The 16734-nt window shown below is 41.1% G+C and overlaps 1 non-coding gene across 1 annotated transcript; it reads right to left on the bottom strand.

Annotated features, from left to right (window-relative positions):
* Positions 1 to 6727: 6727 nt before the first annotated feature.
* Positions 6728 to 6830, bottom strand: LOC113263516 (U6 spliceosomal RNA). Its single transcript, XR_003319238.3, has one exon. It is a non-coding gene; the product is annotated as a U6 spliceosomal RNA (small nuclear RNA).
* Positions 6831 to 16734: the final 9904 nt, after the last annotated feature.

The raw sequence follows: 16734 nt of genomic DNA, 5'->3' as shown, positions 1-16734 counted from the left end.
TGCTCCTTGATCTGAGGCTCTGCACCAGAGCCCTTTTTGTGTCTGAGCTGAGAAGCCACTGTTCTCCAAGGAGTGCATTACACCCAGAATCTAATGCATGGAGCTTTCTTTCTGCAGCTTGGTTTCCCCAAAGTCTGAACAGGAAATGAAGGGGATGGGAGCTTTCAAAGTTTTCTGGGTCAGCTGCAAGTGCCTTTGATTTGGCAAGGCCAGGTAAGCACTGCCTGAGGCCATGCACCCCTGACTCAAGCTTCAACTCAAGCCTTGGTGCCAATTCCAATTATAGGGGCACAGGACTGCAATGGGGAGATGGCTGCCAGTAATGGCGGGGAAGCAATCAGGATGTGGGTCATATAAGCCTGGCAAGTGAGAGGCTTTAGATGGGTCACTGTGATTCTTTCTTCAGGCACCTCTCTGCCTTTACATCCACATCTCCCTTGGCAAGGGAACGGAGGTGACTTTTACTTTGAAACTTGACCATTTTACTCTACTGCCTCCTCCCTCTTTCTGCTTCTGCTTTATCCTTAATAACCCCATAAAGCAACACAGCCCAAAGGACTTAATTACAGTTTGAGCTCAGACTTGTCCTTCAGGTCTTGGTTGAATGCCACCATCTCTGGGCTACCTTCGTGGCCTACCTTGGCCAGGTTAGGCCCTCTGGCTGGGTCGGCATCACACACCTACCTACCTGTAAGGTTTTGTGTGTTAACCTTGGACTTGCTTGTTGAATTCTTTGTCTCTCCTACCAAACCACAGGCCCTGTGGGGTCAGTGACCGCTTCTAGACACATAACCATGGTCAAGGCCCTTGATTACAGTCCCTCGGATCAGGCCAGGCTACTTAGAGTCATACTGCCTACATGGGGCCCAGGGAGCTCTCTTGGCCACATGAATATAGAGGACTTTAGGATCAACAGCTGGTTAATGGTACTGGGAAGTCAAGTTCTAGGGACTTTGGGAGGAGGTGGACTCTTAAATACAGAGGTGAGGGAGAGTTCAGTTATTGCTCTTGGCCTCTGGGGATGCCCCGGGTTGAAGAGGCTCATCCTGGTAGAGGAGAGTGTGGAGAAGTTTGAGCTGCATCTAGACCACAGGCTGAGTGGAGCAGGCTGAACAGTGTGCTTACCATTGTTTCATGACCCACCAGTAAAGTATTGTTCAAGGTTGCTCAAGATGCGGCTCTACCTCTGTTCTGTTCTGTTGATTTATTTGCCTGTCTTTATGACAATACCCTGTTGTCTTTATATTACTGTGGTTTACAATGTCTTGAAATCAGGGAGTGTTGGTCCTCTAGCTTTGGCCTTTTCAAAGTTGTTTTGGATATTCTACGTTCTTTGCATTTTATTTATTTATTTATTTATTTATTTATTTATTTATTATTATAATAATATTTTTCATTATATTATGTTAGTCACCATACAGTATGTCCCTGGTTTCTGATGTAAAGTTCCATGATTCATTAGTTGCGTATAACACCCAGTGCACCATGCAATATGTGCCCCCCTTACTACCCATTACCAACCTATCCCATTCCCCCACCCCCTCCCCTCTGAAGCCCTCAGTTTGCATTTTATAATTAGTTTGTCCATATGCAAAAAAAAATTCTGTTGGGATTTTGATTGGGATTATGTCAAATCTGTAGATCAATTTGGAGAGAATTGATGTCTTAACAAAATTGAGCCTTCTGATCCATGAACATGACATATGTCTCCTTTAACTTCTCTCAATGGTGTTTCATGATTTCCAAATCTTCTTGTCAGATTTATCCCCAAGTGTTTCATATTTTCTGATGTTGTAAGTGGCATTTCTTAAAAATTCAATTTATGATTTTTTATTCCTAATATATAGAAATTAAATTGGGTGTTTTTGTACACCACTCTTGTGACCTGCAAATTTGTTAAACTCACTTTTACATTCTAGTACTTAAAATTTTATTGGATTTTCTATATAGATGATCATGTGACTAGAGATAGTTTTACTTCTTCCTTTCCAAGTATTCTTTCTTTTTCTTGCCTTACTGACTTGAACTTCCAATGCAATGCTGATTGAAGTGGTTAGTAGACATCCTTGTCTTGTTCCTGATTCAGAGGGAACGTGTTCAGTTGTTCACCACTGAGTATGATTTTCTTGTAGGTTTTTTGTTGATGCCCTTTAATGGGTAGAAGAAACTCCTTTTCTGTTCATAGTTGCTGAAAGTTTTTTTATGTCTTTTTTTTTTCATCAGGAATGAATGTTGGATTTTTTCTGCATCTATTGGGATGAACATACAGTTTTTCTGTTTTAATTTGTTAACATGGAGATTACATTGGTTGGTTTTTGAATGCCATACCAATCTTGCAATCCTGGGTTAAACCCCACTTGGGGGCGCCCAGGTGGCACAGTCCTTAAGCGTCTGCCTTCAGCTCAGGGCCTGATCCCAGAGTGCTGGGATCAAGCCCCACATCAGGCTCCTCCTCTGGGAGCCTGCTTCTTCCTTTCCCACTCCCCCTGCTTGTGTTCCCTCTCTCTCGGGCTATCTCTCTCTTTGTCAAATAAATAAATAAAATCTTAAAAAAAAATAAATAAACCCCTCTTGGTCATGATGTATTCTTTTTTTAATACATTATTGGATTTATTTACTGAAATATTGCAAAGAATTTTTACATCCACATTCATAAGGGATGTTGATCTACAATTTTTTTTTTTCTTGTAATGCCTTTTACTGGTTTTGGTATTATGGTAATTCTGACTTTATACGATCAGTTGAGAAATATTCCCTCCTTTTCAGCTTTCAGGAATAATTTGTGTAGAATTGTTATTAGTTCTTCCTTGAATATTTGGTAGAATTAATTAGTGAATCCATCTGGGTCTGGAGTTTTCTCTGTGGAAAAATTTTAACTACAATTATGTTTCTTAACAGATATAAGGATAATAAAAGTTATCTGTTTTTGTGTGTGAGTTTTTGGTAGTTTGTATCTGTCAAGAAATTTGTCCATTTCACCTAAATTTTCAAATCTATTGGCATAAATATTTTTATAATTGTATTAGTTTCTTAGGATTTCTGTAACAAATTACCATGGCTTAAAACAACAGAAATTTATTGTCTCATGGTCCTGGAGGCTAGAAGTCCAAAGTCAAGTTTTTGGGAAAGTTGGTTCCTTCTAGAGGCTCTGAAGGAAAATCTCTTCCATTCCTCTCTCCTAAGTTCTGGTGATTGCTAGCAATTCATGGCATTCCTTGGCTTATAGGTTCTTGACTACAATCTCTGTGTTCATCTTCACATGATGTTCTCCATGTGTATTTCTCTGTGCTGAGTTTCCCTTTTCCTGTAAGGTTACCCGTCACTGGATTTAGGGGCCAACCCAATTTAGTCTGACCTTACCTTAACTTGATCACAAATATAGACACTATTTTCAGAAAGGTCACATTGACCGGTTTCAGGTAGACATGAATTTTTTGAGAACACTATTCAACCAGCACAATATTTTTTCCTTATTATTCTTTTAATATCCATAGAATTGTGGAAATATCACTTCTCTCATTTATGATTTTGATAATTTGTGACTTCTCTTTCTCTCTCTCTTTTTCTGATGTCTAGTTAGAGGTTTAACAATAGCAGTAATCATTCTGAGGAACTGGTTTTTGGTTTCACTGATTTATTTCTGTTGTTTTACTGCTTTTCTATTTCTATTATTTCCTTACTTCTACTTCCTTTGGGTTTAATTTTCTCTTATTTTCTAGTTTCTGAAGGTAGAAGCTGAGATAATTGATTTGAGACCTTTCACCTATTTAGCTATAGGTGTTTCGTGCTTTTATTTTCTCTAAGTACTTCTTTAGTGGCATCCTGCAAATTTCAATGTGTTGTGCTTTCATTTTCATTCAGTTAAAAATAGTATTTTTTTAGGGTTTTAAATCCTGTTTTATTTATTTATTTTTATTTAAGTATATTTGACATACAACATTATATTAGTTTCAGGTGTAAAACATAATGAGTTGATAATCGTATATACTGCTAAATGATCACCAAAATAAGTGTAGTTAATATCTGTCACCTCACATAGTCACACATTTTTTTCTTGTGATGAGAACTTTTAAGATCTACTCTGTTAACAACTTCCATATATGGAATACCCAATATTATTAATTATAGTCACCATGCTGAACATCATATCCCCGTTACTATTTATTTTATGATTGGAAGTTTCTACCCTTTGCCCCCCCTTCATTCACTTCACTCACGGCCCCACCTCCCACCTCTGGTAACCACCAATTTATTCTTTGTATCTATAGGCTTATTTTTGTTTGTTTGTTTGTTTGTTTATTTTTAGATTTCACATATAAATGAGAACATATGGTATTTGTTTCTCTCTGCCTGACTCATTTTACTTAGCATAATACCCTCAAGGTGCATCCGTATGTCACAAATGACAAGATCTTCTTTTTTATATATCATATTTTCTTTATCCATTAATCAATCAATGGATTAATGCAATCTAAGTTGCTTCCCATCTTGGCCACTGCAAATAATGTTGCAATGGACATGTGAGTGCATATGTCTTTTCCAGTTAGTGTTTTAGTTTTCTTCAGATAAACACCCACAAGTGGGATTGCTAGATCATATGGTAGTTCTATTTTTAATTTTTTGAGAAACCTCCACACTTATCCATAGTGGCTGTACTAATTTACATTCCCACCAATAGTGCACAAGGATTTCCTTTTTTTCACATTCTCGCCAACACTTATGTCTTGGCTTTTTGATAATAGTCATTCTAACAGGTGTGAGGTAATATCTCGTTGTTTTGATTTGAATTTCCCTGATAATTTGTGATGTTGAGTACCTTTTTATTGCCTGTTGTATGTCTTCTTTGGAAAAATGTTTATTCAGGTCTTCTGTCAATTTTTTTTAATTTTTAAATTTTATTATTTTTTATAATAATATTTTTTATTATATTATGGTAGTATCTACGCCCCCAACAGGGGAGCAGCAAGATACACAAGCCAACTCTTAACCAGAATAAAGACACATATAGAAAAAAATACATTAATAGTAGGGGACTTCAACACTCCACTCTCAGCAATAGACAGATCACCTAAGCAGAAAATCAACAAAGAAACAAGAGATTTGAATGACATACTAGACCAGATGGACCTCATAGATATATATAGAACACTACACCCCAGAACAACAGAATACTCATTCTTTTCGAATGCACATGGAACGTTCTCCAGAACAGACCATATACTGGGTCACAAAACAGGTCTCAACTGATACCAAAAAACTGAGATTATTCCCTGCATATTCTCAGACCACAATGCTTTGAAATTGGAACTAATCACAAGGAAAAATTTGGAAGAAACTCAAACACTTGGAATGATTGGATAAACCAGGAAATCAAAATCAATTTAAACAATTTATGGAGACCAATGAGAATGAAAACACAATGGTCCAAAATCTATGGGACATTGCAAAAGCAGTCCTAAGGGGAAAATACATAGCCATCCAAGCCTCACGCAAAAGAATAGAAGAATCTAAAATGCAGTTTTTATATTCTCACCTTCTGTCAATTTTTTAATTGGATTGTTTGTCATTGACTTGTATGAGTTCTTTATATATTTTGGAGATTAACCCCTTATCAGATACATGATTTGCAAATATTTTCTCCCATTTGGTTGGTTGTATTTTCACTTTGTTGATTCCTTTGCTGTGCAAAGCTTTTTAGTTTAATGTAGTTCCACTTCTTTATATTTGCTTTTGTTGCTTTTGCTTTTGGTGTCAGATCCAAAAAATCATCACCAAGACTGATGTTAAAGAGCTTAGCATCTATACTTTCTTCTAGGAATTTTTTTTTTAAGGACTATATGTATTTATTTGAGAGAGAGCGAGAGCGAGAGCGAGAGCATGAACAGGCGGAAGGGCAGAGGGAGGGGGAGAAGCAGAGATCCCAACACAGGGCTTGGTCCCAAGGACCCTGGGATCATGACCTGAGCCAAAGGCATACATTTAACAGACTGAGCCACCCAGGTGCTCCTCTTCTAGGAGTTTTATGGTTTTAAGTTTCAGGTTCAAAGCTTTAATTCAATTTTTGTGTATGGTATTAGATAGTGATCAAGTTTCATTTTTTTGCATATAGCTGTCCATTTTTCCCAGTACCATTTATTGAAGAGACTGTCTTTTCCCCATGCTATATTCTTGGCTCCTTTGTCATAAATTAATTGACCAATTATGTGTGGGTTTATTTCTGGGCTTTCTATTCTGTTCCATTGATCTATGTTTGTTTTTATGCCTATTCTGTGCTATAGCTTGGTAATTTTACCTTTGTAATATAGGTCGAAATCAGGGAGTGTGACACCTCCAGGTTTATTCTTCTCTCTCAAGATTATTTTGGCTATCTTTGGGATGTTGGTGATCCCACACAAATTTTAGGATTCTTTGTTCTATTTTTGTGAAAAATGTCACTGGAATTTTGATAGGAACTGCATTGAATCTGTAGATTGCTTTGGGTAGTATGGACATTTTAACAATATTAATTCTTCCAATCCATGAGCATAGAATATCTTTCCATTTATTTGTGCCTTCTTCAATTTCTTTCATCAATATTTTATAGTTTTTAGTGTATAGGTCTTTCATCTCTTTCATTAAATTTATGCGTAGGTATTTTATTCTTATTGATGCAATTGTAAATTGGGTTATTTTTAATTTCTCTTTCTGATAGTTTGTTATTAGTGTATAGAAATACAGATGATTTTTAAAAAATATTGAATACTTCATGAATTTGTGTGTTATCTTGTTAAGGGACCATGCTAATCTCTGTATTGTTCTGATTTTAGAATATGTGCTGCCAAAATGAGCACCAAAATATTTTTATAAATTGGTTTTGTATCCTGTAACTTTACTGAATTTGTTATAGCAGTTTGTTTTCTAATTCCTAATTTAACTTTTCATTATTTCATGTATTACTTATAAGCATGTTAGTTTCCAGATATTTGGGAATTTTTAAGATATCTTCTTGTTATTGATTTCTAATATAATACCTTTGTGACAGATAACAGCTTTTGTGTTCTTTGAATTCTTTAAAATTTACAAAGATTTGTTTTATGATCCAGAATATGGTTTATCCAAATAAATGGTCTATGCACACTTGCAAAGAATATCTGCTTTTGTTGGTTGGAGTGTTCTTATAAATATCTTTTGGATCAGGTTGGTTGATAGTGTAGCTCAAATTTGATTTTACTAATTTTCTGTCTACTTATTCTAGCAATTATTGAGAAAGGGGTATTGAAATATCTAACTATAATTTTAGATTTATCACTCTTTGAAGTTTTGTCTTTTATCCATTAATTTGGTGCTCTGATATTTGGGGCATGGGTGGCTAAGATTTTTATGTTCTAATGCAACAAACATTTTATTATTATGAAATAATTATTTTGGTCCATGGTAATATTTTGTGCTTTGAAATCTATTTTATCTGATATTAACACAGCCCCTCCAGCTTTCTTTTAGCCAGTGTTAGTATGATATACTTTTTTTTTCTATCTTTCTACTTTTAACTTATTTGTGTCTATGTTTCAAGTGTCTTTCTTGTAGGCAGTATTTGGGTAATGCTTTTTAATCCAATATGACAATATCTGGTATTTAATTTGGGAGTATTCATCCATTTATATTTAATGTGACTATTGGTATTATTCAATTTAAATCCATCATCTTGCTTTTGGTTTTCTGTTTGTCCTATCTGTTCTCTGATCTCCTTTTCTTCTTTCTCTGTCTTCTTTGGGATTTGTTACATATTTTAAAAATGATTTTATGCTACCTTCTTTGTTGACTTTATGTTATTATTTTTGTGGTTGCTTAGAGTTTTACCTCTCTAACTTCTCTTGGTCTGATCTGCACTTGCACAAGCCTGAGAGTCAGTGTCTCCTGAAGTTTTGTGCCTACATACCTCTTCTGTCTCACCCTACTCCTGACTCTGGTTTTTATGTCTTTATTTGCTAACTCAAACCTCTATGAGGTTGTAGGTTAGATTTGATTGATTTATCTCCTCATTGGGAGTCCTATTTTCTTGTTTCTTTTCATACCTGCTGATTTTTTTACTGATGCTGGACTTTATGAGTTGTTTGGTAATGGATATTTTTGTATTCTCTTACATATTCTTGAGTTTTGCTTCAGAACACATTTAAGTACTTGGAAACAGTTTGATGATTTTGAGTCTTGCTTTGAAGATTCTTTTAGGAGCAGTGCATCTTAAGCATCCTTAGCACTCTAAGTCTAGTATTCACTATTACTGAGGCCCCATGAATTTCAATGTTTTTAGTATGGTTGGTGGGAACAGGCATGATTCCCAGTCTTCTCCTGATGCCAGGCACTGTTACCTGCAATCACTGGGGTCTGTCTTTTCATGGTCTTGAATAGTTTTTTTATAAGTATATGCTGATCTGTTCTCGGCTGAGGAGTTGAGGCGGGTCCTCCGTGGTTAAGAGTTTTCTCTCTTAGCAGCTCTTTTGTACTCAGCACTGTTCCATGGACTCTGGTAGACTTGGTCTTCCTGGGTTTTCCATATCATCTCCTCAGCTTAGGAAGTCTGCAAGGCTCCTTCTTAATTTGAACTCCTGTGCTTTGCCTTTGAATTTGAACTCCCAGGGTGATAAACTGGGGCAACTTTATAAAGGTATATCTTTGCTTTATTTTTTCTCCATCTCTCAGGAATCATTATCTTCTGTTGCCTTAAGTACAGTGCCTTGCAGATATCCATTTCACTTATTTTATCAATTTCTGCTGCTGTTATGTTTCAGGTGGGAGGATAAATCCAGTCCTTGCTACTTCCTCTTGGCTGTAAGCAGAAGTCCCTATTTTACCCATACGAAAGCCTAGTTTTAAGCATACATACCACTCTGCTTAAAACCTACCTGTAGGGGCTACCTGGAGAAATTCAAATTCACATCCTCTTCAATCTGTCCCATCAGAAATATGCTGTCATCATCAAAAACCTTTAAACTCTAATTTTGTTACTTGAAAGAGCATAATTTGTCAATGAGTCATTACAAATTTCAACTGGTGGTTTCATCACACATGAATAAACATCATCACTTTTATAAATATTTTATTTATAAACCATAAATATATTTAACTGCTCACTTCTCGTACATGTGCACAAACACACACACACGTCACATATTCAGGGATGTTGATAGAGAGAGTGAAAAGTGCACTGGATTTTGAACAGGACAGATTTGGCTTTTTGAACCTAGTCAACCAAGCTCCCCTTTCCTCTCCATCCCTGTTTTGTAAGCATTAAATGAGATATGTGAAGTTCTAGAATATTCAGTAGGTGTTAATAGCTTCCACTCATCTCTCCTCTCCCCATTCTCACTGTAACCCACCTCTGCTCCCTCATTTTATGTAATTTCTTTTGGCTGAAATAATCATGAACAAAAAAACATCAGGGTTATTTCTGAAATACATTGAAATCCCTTTCAGGCTGAGTACTGTGTGGGTAGATTAACAGTGTTTTGTAGTCAGTTTGGGGGGCAGCATTTTGCCATATGGAGTTGTTTTTCATCAGGGAATGCACTTTCTCTTAGTGGTAGATCTGAGTCACCAGCACGTTTATGGAGTCATAGCTCCTTAGGGGAGCCAAGACCTTGAGGGATTAGAGAGATGGTACAACTCTGGCTCCCTGATAGAGGCTGGGGTTATCTGCAGAGGCAAAGTGACTAGAATGAACACATGGCAGGTGGTGGTAGAGCTGGATTTAGAATCTCCTGTTTGCTGATGTTGGGATTGTTCTTGTGCTGTGAAGAATTCTATCCCCTCAGAGAATGTGTTTCACACAACTGGTAGCACATAATTAGAGTAGTTTGGGGTTCATCTGGGCTGTGACTCAACTAGTGGGGGGACTCAAATGCTTTCAGTGTCATCTCAGTTCTATTGGCAGCAAAGAGGACAAACAGAAATTACCTGGTTGTGTCCATTCTCTTCTTATGTGTAAGACAAGGACTGCCAAGTTAAATTATGCCCCTAGTCCCTGTTGCTATGAATTCGCAGTTCAAGGTCTCCTTCCCTCTTCATTAAAAAAAAAAATCACACATTTTCTCTATTAACAAAAATGTAAAAGTCAGAGTTAGAAAGAATTTTTAAATTCCCATAGTGACTCCTATCAAAGACAACCACTGTTAACTTTTGGGATAATTTTTCCCATTAAAAAGAAATCTAGGATGATTTTTTGTTTTCCGTTTTTTTTTTTTTTTAAGATTTATTTATTTATTTTAGAGAGAGAGAGAAAGAAAGAAAGGGAGCACACAAGCAGGGGTGAGGGGGAGGGAGAGGGAGAGAGTCTCAAGCAGACTCCCCACTGAGTGCAGAGCCTGACATGGCAGGGTTAGGCTCAATCTCAGGACCTGAGATCATGACCTGAGCCGAAGTCGGATGCTTAACTGATTGAGCCACCTAGGTGCCTTGTTTTGTTCTTGTTCTTGTTCTTGTTTTTATATATATTTGTCACCATAGTCCATATACAATTTCATGTTCTGCAGTTTTCATCTTACACTGTAACAGAAGTTTTTCCCATAGTTATTATAAATTCTTTATAAAAATAATTTTAGTGGCTATAGAATATTAACAACTGGACTTATAACTTCTATTGCAACTGAATTCTAGGACTGAAAGTACTAGAGAAACATCTAGAATGTTTGATAACATATTGTTTAAATAACAAAATAATACACGAATATTATATAAACATGTACAAAGAAAATAATTAAATGTCCAAAAGAACAGAAAATAAAAAGCATGTAGCCTCATTCTGTACCTCTTCTAACCTCCCATCCTCTGTTAACCATTTATAACTTTTGTTTTTCTGGAAATGGACTCTCCATCTGTAAGTAAGAGTTGTCAAGTATTCTAAACCCTTGTCTAGTAATTTTAGTCCTTGTACTTGGTAACAGTGAAAGATATATATCCAGCAATCTAGGTACCTAATAAATTGCCCAGACAGATATCATGCAGCCACTAAAATTATTTTTATAAAGACTTTGTAATAAACATGGAATCAAGCATGCCCCTATCCTTGATTTATCAACCAAGACCCATGTATTCAGTCCTCAATATTTAAGAGAGGAATTTAGCTCATTTAAGGTATCCAGTATTTTTAACTTTTTCCTCTCAAATTTTAATTTTTATGCTATTACAATCGCTATTACAAGTAATTGTTATTTTGATAAATTTGAATTATGTCCTTACACCTCTGTTTCTTGGGCTGTCTACTCTTGGGGCACCTTACAGCTCTCGTGTCACACAGGAGGAAAAACATGCACTCCTCTGCTTCTTCCCAGCTTCATTTTCTCCTTCCCACTGTCGATGTCTTGAAGCATCACCTCTTTACATGACAGGGTTGATAAGCTTTCACTGAGGTTGCTACTGACCTGAGACTTGTTTTAGAGCTTCAGTGACCAGACTTGCATTAAAATTGGAAATCCAGGGGTAGAAGGACCAGAAAAATATTATACATTCCAGGTGAAGGTGGGGCATAAATGACCCCGCTCCATGGTTGCATCCCCTTAGATGTGTTTGCCCAACACAATAGGTCAACTGGAGGGACACTAGCCATGTTGTCTGCTGCTCATCTTTTGAAAATCTCATGCTTTCCTGGAGGAAGTGTTCACTCGAGTTGGGGAAAGGAAAACACTGGCAGCAGCTTCCTTCTCCCACCCCCCTCCCTGCCTGTGCAGAGAGCTCGTCCTTTTCAGGGGCTATGTAGATGGATTAGGGGGTCCCTCTGAGGTGGCTGCTCCCAGGGAACAGCTAGTGGTGGGTGCCCACCCCCCTCCCCAATCCCTGGGTCTCGGCCGGCTCCAGCTTTCTCTTTCACTGCTGGCTGGGGGAATGGCTCAGTGACTGGGATCCTTGTGTTCTGGTTAGGAGACTGGTAGGATAATCCCTCTCAGGGCTACATGAGGGACATGGGTGGGACGTACGTGGGGTAAAGCCTGCAAACTGTTGGGGGTCCTTGTGCTGAGCAGAACCCTGGATTGTCCTGGGCCATGTGGCATCCATGCCTTCCCTGACAGGTCCATGCCCATGGTCTGTTTCTGCTTGTGCCCATCACTGTTCTAGTTCCTGGGGACATGAACAAAGGGGACAAGAATCCCTGTAGAAGCTGAAAGTCATCAGAGGGAGGCAGACAACAAGCAAAATCAATGCCATCTATAGTGTGGGGCATCAGAAGTTAGCAGGTGTGATGGATAGGGTAGCACAGGGAAGGGCTGGGAACCTGGGTGGGCCTCGCCTGGATCCTGCCCTCCCTCGGGCTCCCCACTGTCCCGCTCTCCAGCATCGTGCCTTCCCCACTCTTCCCTGTGTTCCCAAACCCTGTGCAGGGAGCCTCCTGGCAGTGTTGGTGGTGTGGGGGGGTAGTGATGGGCAGACTGCAGCAGTGAGAGGAAGGGTGTCCTCCAGCTCCAGCCAGCTGCTGCTGGGAAGGAAGGGCAGGAGAGGGGGTGACCTCAGGGCTCCCCCATGAGACCTTCTGGAGGGTGTCCCAGGCACACGCCTCAGCTGTCAGGTTGGCTCGTGGGCTGGACTCCTTTTGCATGGAGGAAAGGAGGGTGAATCTTCCTCCCTTGGTAGGTGCAGCCCCAGAAGGCGAGCTGGGACTGGATGCTTGTGGGACTGCTGGCAGGCAGCGTTCTCAGCATTACCGGGGAAGTTGCCAGCACAGGCAGAGACAGTCCCAGGCTCCCTAGCCACCAGCTTTATCACTTCAGTCCTCAAATAACCCACCAAGCCTCTTTGGTGAGACGGAAGCCCTCCTCCCCAGTTGCCGTGACCTGGCATGAGGCTGACTCAGTCATTCAGTGGGTGCTGACTGGATGTGCCAGGCTCTGTGTGGGTGTGACCCTGTGCTGCACGCCACTGCCGGGCATGGAGAAGGCCCTGTGTGCTCTGCCTGGCTGTCATCATTCCTCATCAGTCCCCTAAGAGGGAGGAGTGGGCGAGGGCTCTGAGAGGGAGCCAAGGAGGACAAGGGGAAGGAGGAGAGAGCCATTGCAGGCAGGACACTGAGTGGACACAGCAGAGGGAGGGACACAGAGCCGAGCCTGAGCACCTGAGTTGGTGGGAGAAGAGAATCGAGATATTTCCAGGACAGCTGGGGATGTCTTTTCATTATTCTTTTGCTCAAAATAGAATTATCTTTCGAAATCAAATTTGACAGGCAGCCTAGGCGTTTTGCCTGGGCTGTCGGGAGGAACTGGCTTCCTCGCCTGCAGATACTTTTTTTTCTTCCAAAGGAAGAGGAGGTAACATTCTGCTGGTTTAAAAGAAAGTGGGAGGAGGGAGACGTACAGTGGATGAATTTAGAAGGGTGAGGCCGGGTAAGGTGGGCAGGGGAAGCTGGGATTAAGCCCTTTGCTACTCTGAAAGGCTGAGAACCCTGTACTGGCTATTTTGCCCCCTGTGTCCTCCCCTAGGAACGTGAGTCTTGGACCCCTGGGCCCCCAGCGATGCAGCCCCACAGCATAGGCCCCTGGCTCAGATATCACCGTGAAGACAAGAAGAAAGCTCAGCGTGAAAACCAGGGAAGCAAAGAAGAGACAGAGACCGGGAGAGCATGTCAGGCACTTGGGGTGGGGAGTAGGGAGTGAGGGAGGGGTACTCTGAGATAGCAACTGGGAGGCTAGTAGGGCAGAGAGGAACCCAGGCCTGGTTTGGCCACTGCTGTCCTCAGTTTCCCTGTCTGGTATAGTGAGGTGGTGTAGACCCTTCTTGCCCTTGCTTAGGTGGTCCAGATGGCAGATCTGGGGGAGGCTCTGCATTGTCCCTGTCACCCTCTGTAGCTCTAGACCCTCCATCTGGGATGCCACCTGTTCTTACTATTCTCCCTGGGGCTGCTCTGGGCACACACTGATTCTAAGTGGGGGTCCTCTCTGGGTTGCTTTCTCACTGCTGGAGGGTGGGCAGCCCAGGGCTAGAGCTTCTCCTTTGTGGAATTGACCAGAATGGGCTGGACCCTCCCCTTTCCCTGCTCACCAATAGGGATTAGATCTAGGAAACATGATGCAGGTGACTTACTGTTGCAACAAAAACAGAGGTGCTTTCTTGCTGGGCCTTGAACCTAAAATGAGGAAAATACTGTCTAAATCCCACATTTAGAGGATTAACAAAAATAGCTCACTAAATGCTTAGGACAGTGCCTAGTACAGTATGCACTTTCCAAGGGGAGAGCTGTGACCCCAGTGACCGGGAGCCACTGTGTGTCCAGTGCTCACAGACCTTCCATGCCTCTTGTAACTGAGGCCTTCTGCAGGTGAGTGGGGACTGGAATGGAGCCCCTCATGGCCTGCTTTGGCCTCTCTGAAGTCAGGTCCAGCCCCTCATCTGCCTGGCTGGCTTTGGCCTGTCTCCTACTATTCAATGGTCACCTGTACTCAGAACTAGCCAGCTTTGCCTCTCCTCTGAACACACAAGCCAGTCACTGACCTCTGTAGTGCTGGTCTGTGCCCCATGCTCAAGGCTGGTGAAGATGACCTGAATGGGCAAGGATGGTACTGCTGGCTAGCTGTTGGGCAGAATGAAGTCCAGGGACCTATGGAGACAGAGGGAGGGGTCTAGGTACTCAGAGCAGAACTCTGGCATCCTCCTAGTTGACATGAAATGAGTGGGAGGGTAACATGGGGAGGGCACTTGAGGGTGTTTCAGATGTCAGAGCAGCAGGTGCAGCGGCCTGGAGGTGAGACAAAGTGCAGACCCACAGCTGCACGTGGCTGGAGGGTCTAGGCAGAGCTGGCAGAGAAGGTGGGGCTGGCATCCCAAAGGCAGGGTGGGTAGGGCCCAGGGATCTGACTTTGCCTGCGCTATAGGGCCAGGTAGGGAGGAGTGTGCCCAGATGGTGGGCTCCTATGCTGCTCCTCCGTGGCCTAGCTCCCTCAGCCACCCCTGACTCAAAAAGAGTGATGGCTATCCTTCCCAGCCCCCATGGGCGCCCTCTGCTGTGCATTGAGCCATTTGGCCCCATCTGTGTGCTCTTCCCTGGGCTCTGAGTCTAGTCATGTCCACCCTGTCTCCCTGTCTCTGAATCCCTTTTGCACTTGCACAGGGCCTGCAGCACACTTGATGTGTGTGTGTGGAATGGATCAATGCAGCAATTAAAAATCTTAGGGGGAAATTTCCAAAAGGCAAGAAGGGGTTCCTTTTTAATCAAGGAAAATTGAACACATGCAGTGTTCTGTCTCCTATCAAAATTACATTTAAATGACAGTAAAGGAGTAAAAAAGAGCAAAAACTTACAAGAACAAAAAGAGAACCAGGGAGGACATAACACAGGCATGCCTCAGAGATAGTCCAGGTTCAGCTCCAGACCAGCTCAATAAAGTGAATATTCCAAGAGAGCGAGTCAAATGAATTTTTTGGTTTCCCAGTGCATGTAAGAGTTATCTTTACATTGTGTTGTAGTCTATTAAGTGTGTAATAGCATTATGTCTAAAAAACAATGTACATACCTTAATTAAAAATAGTTTATTGCTAGAAAGCTAACCATTCTGTAAGCTTTCAGCAGGTTGTAATCTTCTTGTTGGCAGAGGGTCTTGCCTGGGTGTTGGTGGCTGCTGACTGATCAGGGTGATGGCTGCTGAAGGTGGGGTGGCTGTAGCAGTTTCTTAAAACAAGACGACAATGAGGTCTGTGGCATCAGTTTAGTCTTCCTTCCATGACAATTTCTCTGTAGCACGTGATGCTACTTGAGAGCATTATACCCACAAGAGAACATCTTTCAAAATTGGAGTCAAACCTCTCAAAGCCTGCCACTGCTTTGTCACTAAATTTTTGTAATATTCTAAATCTTTTGTTGTCATTTCAATAATCTTCACAGCATCTGCACCAGAGTAGATCCCATCTCAAGAAACTGCTCTCTTTGCTTATCGATAAGAAGCCACCCCTCATCTGTTCAACTTTTATCATGAGATCGCAGCAATTCAGTCCCATATTCAGGCTCCACTTCTAATTCTCCTTCCCTTGCTATTTCCACCACAGCTACTCTTACTCCCTCCACTGAAGTCTTCAACCCCTCCAAGTCATCCATGAGGCCTGGAATCAACTTCTTTTAAACTCTTGTTAATGTTACTATTTTGACCTCTTCCCATGAATCACAAATGCTCTTTTTTTTTTTTTAAAGATTTTATTTATTTATTCGACCGAGATAGAGACAGTCAGCGAGAGAGGGAACACAAGCAGGGGGAGTGGGAGAGGAAGAAGCAGGCTCATTGCGGAGGAGCCTGATGTGGGGCTCGATCCCACAACGCCGGGATCACGCCCTGAGCTGAAGGCAGACGCTAAACCGCTGTGCCACCCAGGCGCCCCCACAAATGCTCTTAATGGCATCTGGAATGGCAAACCCTTTCCAGAAGATTTCCAATTAAGTTTTCCCAATCCATCAGAGGAATCTTTATCTATTGCAGCTTTAGACTATGAAATGTATTTCTTAAGGAATAAGACTTGAGAGTCAAAATTTACTCCCTGACCCATGGGCTGCTGGATGGGTGTTGTGTGAAAAGGCATGCCAGTGTTAATTGCGTGCATCTCCATCAGAGGTCTTAGGTGAGGAGGTGCGTTGTGAATAAGCAGTCATATTTTGAAGGAAACTTCTTTCCTGAGCAGGTGGTCTCAACGGTGGGCTCAAAACCTTCAGTAAAGCATGTTACAAATGGATGTACTATCATCCTCACTTTTGTTCTATTTGTAGAGCACAAGCAGAGTAGATTTAACCATAAT

Source organism: Ursus arctos, unplaced genomic scaffold (assembly GCF_023065955.2).
Source record: "Ursus arctos isolate Adak ecotype North America unplaced genomic scaffold, UrsArc2.0 scaffold_1, whole genome shotgun sequence".
NCBI classification, from domain to species: Eukaryota; Metazoa; Chordata; class Mammalia; order Carnivora; family Ursidae; genus Ursus; species Ursus arctos.
This window is presented reverse-complemented; position numbering and strand designations above follow the sequence as displayed.